This window comes from Hypanus sabinus, chromosome 1, assembly GCF_030144855.1.
Source record: "Hypanus sabinus isolate sHypSab1 chromosome 1, sHypSab1.hap1, whole genome shotgun sequence".
NCBI lineage: Eukaryota > Metazoa > Chordata > Chondrichthyes > Myliobatiformes > Dasyatidae > Hypanus > Hypanus sabinus.
Window position 1 is genome coordinate 165306590 of NC_082706.1, and position 9487 is coordinate 165316076.

The 9487-nt window shown below is 46.9% G+C and overlaps 1 pseudogene; it reads left to right on the top strand.

The window, feature by feature from the left end:
* The first annotated feature begins 5122 nt into the window (after positions 1 to 5122).
* On the top strand, positions 5123 to 8701 carry LOC132406213 (uncharacterized protein K02A2.6-like; annotated as a pseudogene).
* The last annotated feature ends 786 nt before the right edge of the window (positions 8702 to 9487 follow it).

Consider the following 9487-nt stretch of genomic DNA (forward strand, 5'->3'; position numbering starts at 1 on the left):
AACTGGGCGGACGAGCTTCCCTGGGTCCTTCTCGGCATCCGCATGGCACCCAAAGACGACCTGCACGCCTCGTCGGCCGAGTTGGTATACGGCGCGCCCCTGGTCGTCCCCGGGGAGTTCCTACCAGCCCCACGGGGGCAAGAGGAAGATCCCGCAGCAGTCCTGGGCAGACTACGCGAGAAGCTCGGTAACCTGGCCCCCATACCCATTTCACAGCACGAGCGGAACCCGACCTGCGTACCCAAAGACCTGCAGAACTGTAAGTTTGTGTTTGTACGAAGGGGCGGGCAACGGCCACCGCTGCAGCGGCCATACGAGGGGCCGTTTATGGTGCTCCGGAACAACGGGTCCACGTTCGTGCTGAACGTTGGGGGGAAAGAGGAGGTTTTCACGGTGGACCGCCTCAAACCGGCCCATGTGGACTTGGTGCAACCGGCCAAGTTTCCGGCACCTCGGCGCAGAGGCCGACCTCCCAAGCAGGTTCCGGCCCAGACTGTGGACATTGGGGGGTGTATCGCCGGTTCTGGGGGTGGGGTTATGTGGCGACCCATTTCCTGGCACATCCGAACCGGCTCACAATTAGCCAGCTTTCCGGCTAAGGGAGATAGCCTACGGGGGTTTGCGAGCACAGAGCTTTGGAGCCTCTGCGCCATGGGGGGCAGGTTGAGGGAGGCTTAAAAGTGAGGCTGAGGATTTTGAATAAAGTTTTTCCTTCGACTGCAGTTACCGACTCCGTGTCGTAATTTTAGCGCTGCATGTAGCACACCGCTACAATTCCTCTATTTTGAGGCTGTTCCCTCTGGTCCTAGACTCCCAAACTCTAGGAAACATCTAATCCACATCCACTCTATTGAGGCCTTTCAATATTTGATAGGTTTCAATGAGATTCCCCCCTCATTCGTTTCAACTCCAGTGAGTACAGGCCCAGAGCCATTAAATGCTCCTTATACGTTAGCCCTTATATTCCTGAAATCATTCTCATGAACTTCCTCTGGACCCTCTCCAATGCCAACACATCTTTTCTTAGATAAGGTGCCCAAAACTGCACATGTTGATTGCTGGATTCTATTGGAATTCGAGAAGATAAGAGAGAGATGAGACATAAAGATGAGCTTATCTTAAATCAAACTGTGCAGACTTGAGCTCCCTAATCAAACCTAGTTCATTACATGACACCTAATCAAGAATAACTGATCCCATAGTGGGCTCAAAGACAGGCTGCTCTAAAAAGTCATCTCATATGAATTCTACAAATTCGCTCTCTTGGGATCCAAAATCAGCACCAACCTGATTTTCCCAATCAACCTGTGTATTGAAATCACCCATGACTATTGTAATATTGCCCTTCTGACTGGCATTTTCTACCTCTCGTTGTAACTTGTAGCTCACATCCTGGACACTGTTCAAAGGCATGTGTATTTCTCCCATCAGGGTCATCAGAGGTGACATCTTCTAATCCTATGCCACATCTTTCCAAGGATTTGATTTCACTTTTTACCAAGAGAGCCACCCCTCCACCCCTCCTCCCCTGCCTACTTGCCTGTTCTTTTGCTACAATGTGTATCCTTGGATGTTATGCTCCCAATTATGATCCTTTTTCAGCCACGACTCAGTAACATCACACCTGCCAATCTCTAATCTCTAACTGTGCTTTAAGATCATACGGAGGTTTAAAGGGTTGGATCACACAGTCTGCGCACCATCAAACTGAATAAAAGTGCATTTGTTAATCACGGGACACAAACCTAGCACATATACTCTGATGCTATCTCATTTTAGGTCCTTGCTTCACCCATTGATGAAATGTGATTAAAAATTTATGGTTTTACAAGCCATGCAATGAAATATTAAATTATAGGATCTAATAATTTGTATCTATTCCCAAATACCTGCTGTAGTGGCAGGCCATAAGGGGTGGGACTGAGGCATGAGAAAGCAATGAATTAGAGGAGACCTGAGATGTTTACACCCTCTATTGCAATGAACTGTATTATTACTGTCAGACACACTTACTAGGACAAGAGTGGAGGGAAGTGTGGAGTTCCATGATCTGCCGTAAGGCCTCAGCAGAAAACCTGCTCAACAAAGGCAACAGAAAACACCTCCTCCTTCAGTACTCCTGTGTGCTCGCTTTTCCAGACCTTCAAATTAACTGCACAGTCAAAGAGTTTTTCCAAATAGCTAATTTTACACTAAATGATGTACTTTGAAACACACAGTGAACTGCATTGGTTGCAGTAAACTATCAGAAGTCATCGGAGTCACAGAGTTGTACAGTACCACAGCACAGAAACAGGCCCATTGGCCCATCTAGTCTGTGCTGAAGTATAATTCTGCCTAGTCCCATTGACCTGCACCTGGACTCTACAAACACACCATCCACGTACTTATCCTAACAACTCTGAAACGCTGAAATTGAACTCGCCTCCACACTCTTACCACCCTCTCAGGGAAGACATTTCCCCTCATGTTTCTCATAAACATTTCATCTAGTCTCAGTTTCACCCAGTGGAAAAAGTCTGCTTGCATTCACTATATCTATATCCTCCTTAATTTTGTATACCTCTATCAAATCTCCCCTCATTCTCCTGCACTCCAGGGAACGAAGTCCTAACCTATTCAACCTTTCCCTATAACTCAGGGCCTCAAGTGCTAGCAACATCCCTGTAAACTTTCTCTGTACTCTTTCAATCTTATTGATATCTTTCCTGTAGATAAGTGACTGGAAATGCACACAAAACTCCAAGTTAGGCTTCAGCAATGCCTTGTACAACTTCAACATAATATTCCAATTCCTGTACTCAGTACTTTGATCTATGAGAGCCAATGTGCCAAAAGTTCTCTTTACAACCCTAAAGAGAGGTGATACCACCTTCAAGGAATTATGGTTCTGTATTCCCAGATCCCTCTGTTCTATCACATTCCTTGTTGCTCTACTGTTCACTGTGTAAGTCCTATCCTGATTAGTCCTCCCACGTACAACACTTCATACTTATCTGTATGAAATTCCATCTGCTGTTTTTCAGTCCGTTCTTCCAGCTGCTACAATTGATAGCCTTGCTCACTATCCACTGTGCACCCTATCTTAGTTTTATCCACAAGTTTTTTGATCATCAAGATCGTTGATGTTGATGACAAGCAGCAATGGACCCAGCACTGATCAATGTGGCACACCACTAGTAACAGGCCTCCAGTCAGAGTGGCAACCATCTACCACCACTCTCTGGTTTCTCCTGTGAAGCCAAAGTCAAATCCAATTTACCATCTCATCTTAAGTGCCAAGTGACTGAACCTTTTTGACAAACCTCCAATGCAGAGCATTGTCAAAGGCCCTGCTAAAGTCCATGTAGACAGCATCCACTGCCTTTGCTTTATGAACCTTCCTGGTGACTTCCTCAAAACACTCTATAAAATTAGATAGACATAGCCTACCACGCACAAAGGCACGTTGTCTGTTCCTAATCAGTCCCTGTCTATCCAAATATTTACAGTATATATCTGGTCACTTAGAATAACTTGCAATAACCTACCCACAAATCAGGACAAAATCTTAGGGTTCATTGCCTGAGGCCTTATCATACTTGTGGACAGTTGAAACAATTTGGTCAAATTGGATTTTACAAAATCATGCGATTTCCTCCAATTTTTTCTATTAGTAGGTTTTTGAGTTGTTGCTCATAAGGTTTCAGCACAGCAAGAGAGTGATTTCCTGACTTCCTGAGTTACAGTATGTGTTGGGATTTGATGAGAATATGAGAACAAGCAGTATTGCTATGTGACAGTGAGTCCAGAACTAGGAAGATTAGACAGTTTAATAAGTGGCTAAATAGTTGGTAGAGGATGGAGGGTAGAGGATTTTTGGATCATTGAGGCTCTCTTCCAGGGAAGATGAGACCTGTACAGAAAGAACTGTTTGCACCTGAACGTGAGGGGGCCTATTATCCCAGTGGCAAGGTTTGTTAACTCTGCACAGTGAGGTTTAAACTAGAGTTGCAGGGGGATGAGAACCAGAGTGCCAGAACAGTTAGTGGAGAGGTTGTGGAGGCAGCTGTTGGTAAGAACAAAGTTAGGAATCGAAAGGATGAACATGATGTGAATGGTGTCCTGAGCTGTGTGTATTTCAATGCAAGAAGTATCAGAGGAAAGGTAGATGATAGTGCTGAAGATGAGTTAGCTGGTTTACAAATAAAGGCAATGCGTATTGAGGAGAGGCTGTTGTAAGGCCAAATTTGCAGTCAACAGGATGAGTTGCAGTGTGAAAGATGGACAAATTTGAAAAGGGCGAATACAGGACTGAAGGTGTCATATTTGAATGAGCACAGTATATGGAATAAGGTAGATAAACTTGCAGCACAGTTGCAGATTGGCAGGTATGATGTTGTAGGCATCGTTGAATCATGATTGATTGAAGATTACAGCAGGGAGCTTAATGTCCAAAAGGACAGGCAGGAAGGCAAAGGAAGTGGCTTTCCTCTGCTGGTTCCTACCCAATCTTTTAATACAAAGCATATCCTTTGATGTTAAGCTCCCAACTATGGCCTTCTTTCAGCCATATCTCTGTGATGCCCACATTATATTGATCAATCTCTAACTGCGCCATGAATTTGTTCACCTTATTCTGAATGCTACTGACATTTAAAAACAACACCTTCAGTCCATAATTCTTTGCCTTTTTGAGTTTTGTGTCAGTGGTACAATTTAACTTTTAGCTCTGTCTATATTTCTACCCAATCACTGGCTTGTCCTTACTTACATTCATGTTACATCCATCATTGCTGTAATGTGAGTATTATTAAAAGTAAGTTAATACTAATCAGGAAGCTGTTGGTAGCAAGAGGCGGGATCTGGGGTTGGTGGGGTTATTACTTCTGCTTGTTACACTCCCAGTTTGCATTGTATATAGTTCCTCCACCCAGGCCGCACGAGGTACCTGGAAGCCTCTGTATTGTAAACATCATTTGCCGTCCCAGATAAAGATGCTCTTTTGGCCGTCAAGTTGTTGAGTGATCTTTTGTAAAGTAGAAGTTACCACATATTTTTGGCGACGAGGTAAACCGGTTTAGTGGACGGGTCGGCCCCATTTTCGATCAGGAGCTGTGAGCAGGAGGAGCCTCGCATTCGGATGGCCATGTGTGGAAATATCAGTGAGTTCGAGGAGCGGACCGAGGACTGGCTGGAGTACGAGGAAAGGTTAGGCCACTTTTTCTGTGCTAATATAATTACTGAGGAGGCTAAGAGGTGCTCTATTCTCCTGAGTGTGTGTGTGGGGCAAAGATATACAAACTGATAAGGAACTTAGCTACACCGCAGAAACCAGGAGAAATTCCAAACGACAAACTGGTCAAGCTTGTGAGGAACCACCACAATCCGAAGCCTTCAGTGATAGTTCAAGTTTCACAGCCATGTCCGGAAGCCAGGTCAGTCTGTGGGTGATTTTGTGACTGAGCTTCGGCAGCTGTCGGAGCATTGCGATTTCGGAGCCGTGTTGGATGACATGCTCCGTGATAGATTAGTATGTGGCATTAATAATGACGCCACACAATGCCGCTTGTTGGGGGAAACCCCACCGTTGACTTTCAAGGTAACTCTAGAGATTGCCCAAGGCATGGAGATGGCTGCTGATAATGCCAAGGATATACAGAAAGGATATGGGGGGTCACAGTCGGCGGCCGTGCACCAAGTCAGGAGGAGACTGGTAGACAGGAACAGTCGGGGGAATGTTTTCAGTGCGGCGGAACGCACTATGCAAATGTTTGTACATTCAAAGATACTGTCTGCTATCCTTGTAGCAAAAAGGGACATTTGGTTAAAAAGTGCAGGAGAATAAAGGGTAAGGTTAAGTCTGGGCAGGGGAAAGCTCAACAGGCTCAGGCAGCCACACACCACCGAGGAGAAGCAGACGGAGAGGCAGCGTGTGCCTACAACATGTTTGGGATGGAAACGGATGAGGGACCACCTGAACCATATTATGCCACAGTCACTGTCAAGGGAAAGGCCATTAAGTTCGAGGTTGATTTAGGGGCTACTGCATCGGTCATTAGTGAAGAGACCTACAGGAGGACATGGGGATCCAACCTGTCTCCCATCAGACCATCTAAGCTCCAACTCAGGACCGATACGGGGCAGCCCATACCTCATTTAGGGGTGTTATATGTGGATATTTCAGCCGGGGGCCAGAAGGCTGAAGCCAGGCTGGTGATAGCTAAGGGCAGTGGGCCCAGTCTTCTGGCCCAATTGGCTTAGCAAAATCCAGCTCAACTGGCATGAAATTAACTATGCACGCACAACAGAGGACATTCTGTAGCGATATAGTGATGTTTTCAGGGATGAGCTGGGTACACTGAGGGGCGTGACCCTGAAACTCCATGTCCACCCTGAGGCCACACCATGTTTTTTTAAGCCCGCGTTGGTGCCCTTTGCCATGAAAGGCAAAGTCGAGGCAGAGCTGGAACACTTACAGGGGCTGGGCATCATTGAGCCCGTCCAGTTTTCCAAGTGGGTGGCTCCTGTTGTTCCAATTTTGAAGGCAGATAAAACGGTGAGGATATGTGGGGACTACAAGCTTACGGTGAATCAGGTCTCTAAGCTGGAGGAGTACCCATTGCCATGGGTGGATGACCTGTTTTCAACCCTTTCAGCGGATAAGCTGTTCACAAAGCTGGATATGAGCCACAACTACCAACAGCTGCTGATCAACGAGGATTCAAAGGAGTACGTCACCATCAATATGCACAAGGGATTATTCAAGTACAGTCGCCTGGTGGTTGGAGCGGTGTCTAGCCCCGCCATTTTCCAAAGGACAATGGACTCTTTGCTCAAGGGGATTCCGCACGTAGCAGTGTATCTTGATGATATTTTGATCACGGGAGCCACGGGGGGGGGGAGGGTGGGGGGGAAGCATCTGGCTAACTTAGAACAGGTGCTGAAGAGACTCTCAGATGCAGGTCTGCAGTTGAATCACAGAAAATGTGTGTTCCTGGCTCCGAGTGTGACCTACCTGGGACACCAGATCACAGCTGAGGGGCTTTGCCCAGTGGAGGACAAAGTGAGAGCTATCAAGGAGGCCCCAAGCCCCAAGAGCGTCACTGAACTCAGATCATTTTTGGGCATGGTGAATTATTATGGCAAGTTTCTTCCGGACCTCTAAAGGTTTTGGCCCCACTGTATAAACTGCTTCACAATGACACTAAGTGGTGGTGGGTGAAGAGCAGGAGGAAGCTTTCAAGGAAGTGAAAGAACTTCTCCACTCAGCGAAGCTGCTCGTTAACTATGACCCAGACAAGGAGATCGCCCTCTCATGCGACGCTTCGCCCTATGGAGTCAGGGCAGTTCTCTCACACGTAATGGAGGACCATTCAGAGAAGCCTATTGGATTTGCTTCACGTACCCTGACGGCTGCTGAGAAGGGATATTCACAGCTAGACCAAGAAGGTCTGGCCATTGTTTTTGCGGTCAAACGTTTACATCAGTACCTCCATGGACTTGCATTCACAATTTATACAGACCATAAACCACTGATGAGCCTTTTTAGGGAGACCAGATGCATCCCACCGCTAGCCTCAGCCAGGAAACAGCGTTGGGGTCTCACATTGTCAGCCTACCAGCATACTATCCTGTACAGAGGGGGTGGGGATAATGCACACGCTGAGTCGAATCCCTTTACCTGAGACGCCTGTTACTACATATGTGCCTCCAGAGACTGTGTTTTCATTGGAGAGGCTGCTGGAGACACCTGTAAAGGCGACCCAGATCAAGCAATGGACAGAGAGGGACCCAGTCCTGTCTCAAGACAAGACTTTTCTTTTACAAGTTTGGCCCAGAGTTGTGGAAGGAGAGGAACTGAGATCTTATGCCAAACACAAGACAGAATGGAGTCTGCCGGATGGCTGTATTTTCTGGGGGGTGAGGGTCATCGTGCCTCCCCCTGGCCATTCACAGATTGTGGAGAAAATTCATGAGATTCACCCAGGGGTGTCTCGAATGAAAAGCCTTGCAATGTCTGGTGGCCAAGAATGGATCAGGATCTGGAGAACAAGGTAAAATCATGCATGGAATGTCAGACCAATCAGAACATGCCACCACCAGCTCCTTTGCACCCATGGGAGTGGCCAGTCCACCCCTGGTCTAGGCTACATTTGGACTTTGCTGACCCCTTTATGGGACAGATGTTTCTTGTAATGGTAGATGTGCACTCCAAATGGATCGAAGCTCACGTCATGAGCAACATCACAGCCCCCTCAACTATAGACAAACTCAGGCAAGTGTTTGCAGTCCACGGGTTGCCTGACACTCGGGTCACTGATAATGGCCCGACGTTCACCAGTGAGCTGTTCAGTGAGTTCATGCGGCAGAATGGCATTTGTCACATTCGGACGGCCCCTTTCCACCCAGCATCCAATGGTTTGGCTGAGTGGGCTGTTCAGACAGTGAAGGAAGGCCTGAAGCGGATGACAGGGGACTCTCTTAGTACCCGGCTTTCACGTTTCCTGTTTAATAAAGCCTCACTCCACAGATTACGACAGCACGCACTCCCGCAGAGATGCTGATGGGGCATAGGCCTAAGTCAAGATTGGACCTGCTGTGCCCGGACATGAAGGTAAAAGTGGAGAGAAAACAGGAAAAGCAGAAGGAGAGACATGATCAACATGCAGGAGAGAAACAGTTAGAACCGGATGACAATGTCTATGTGAGAAACAATTAGCAACGGCTACCTGGGGTTATTCTTGAGCAGAGTGGTCCAGTCTCCTATGTTGTTAAGCTGATTGACTGACGTGTTTTCCACAGACATCAGGACCATTTGCGCCTGCGTCATGATTCCGGTTCAGAGGTAGACAGTTCCATGGAGTTTCCAATGGTGAGACAGACTACTGGGGAAGCATGTCCACCAGTGACTTTGCCAGAGGGAGTGACACTGGCAGAGGGGGCAGAGTCCCCTGAAGAGGATAGACATTCTTATGCGGACACACAGACCCCTCTCATGTCCCCAACACTAGATCCATCCAAAACATCCTCACCAGCGGTGCCTGTTGGGTCACCGGGGGTAGTGCGTAGATCAAAGCGCACTCACAAACCTCCTGACAGACTGAATCTTTGATTGGATAGTTTCTTTTGTTGCTAGATTGAATGTTGAATTTGCCACATTTTTTTTTAGGTGTTTTTGTATTGGTAACCTGTTGCTAACGATGCCACTGTTTTTATTTCCCAGTTCTTCTATACTTGGGGAATGTTGGATTTTAAAGGGGGAGAAGTGTTGTAATGTGAGTATTATTAAAAGTAAGTTAATACTAATCGGGAAGCTGTTGGTAGCAAGGGGTGGGATCCGGGGTTGGCAGGGTCTTTACTTACACTCTTTTTACTCCCAGTTTGCATTGTATATAGTTCCCCCACCCATGCCGCACGAGGTACCTGGAAGCCTCTGTATTGTAAATATCGTTTCCCGTCCCAGATAAAGATGATCTAGTGCACCATCAATAACTCTTGGAGACTT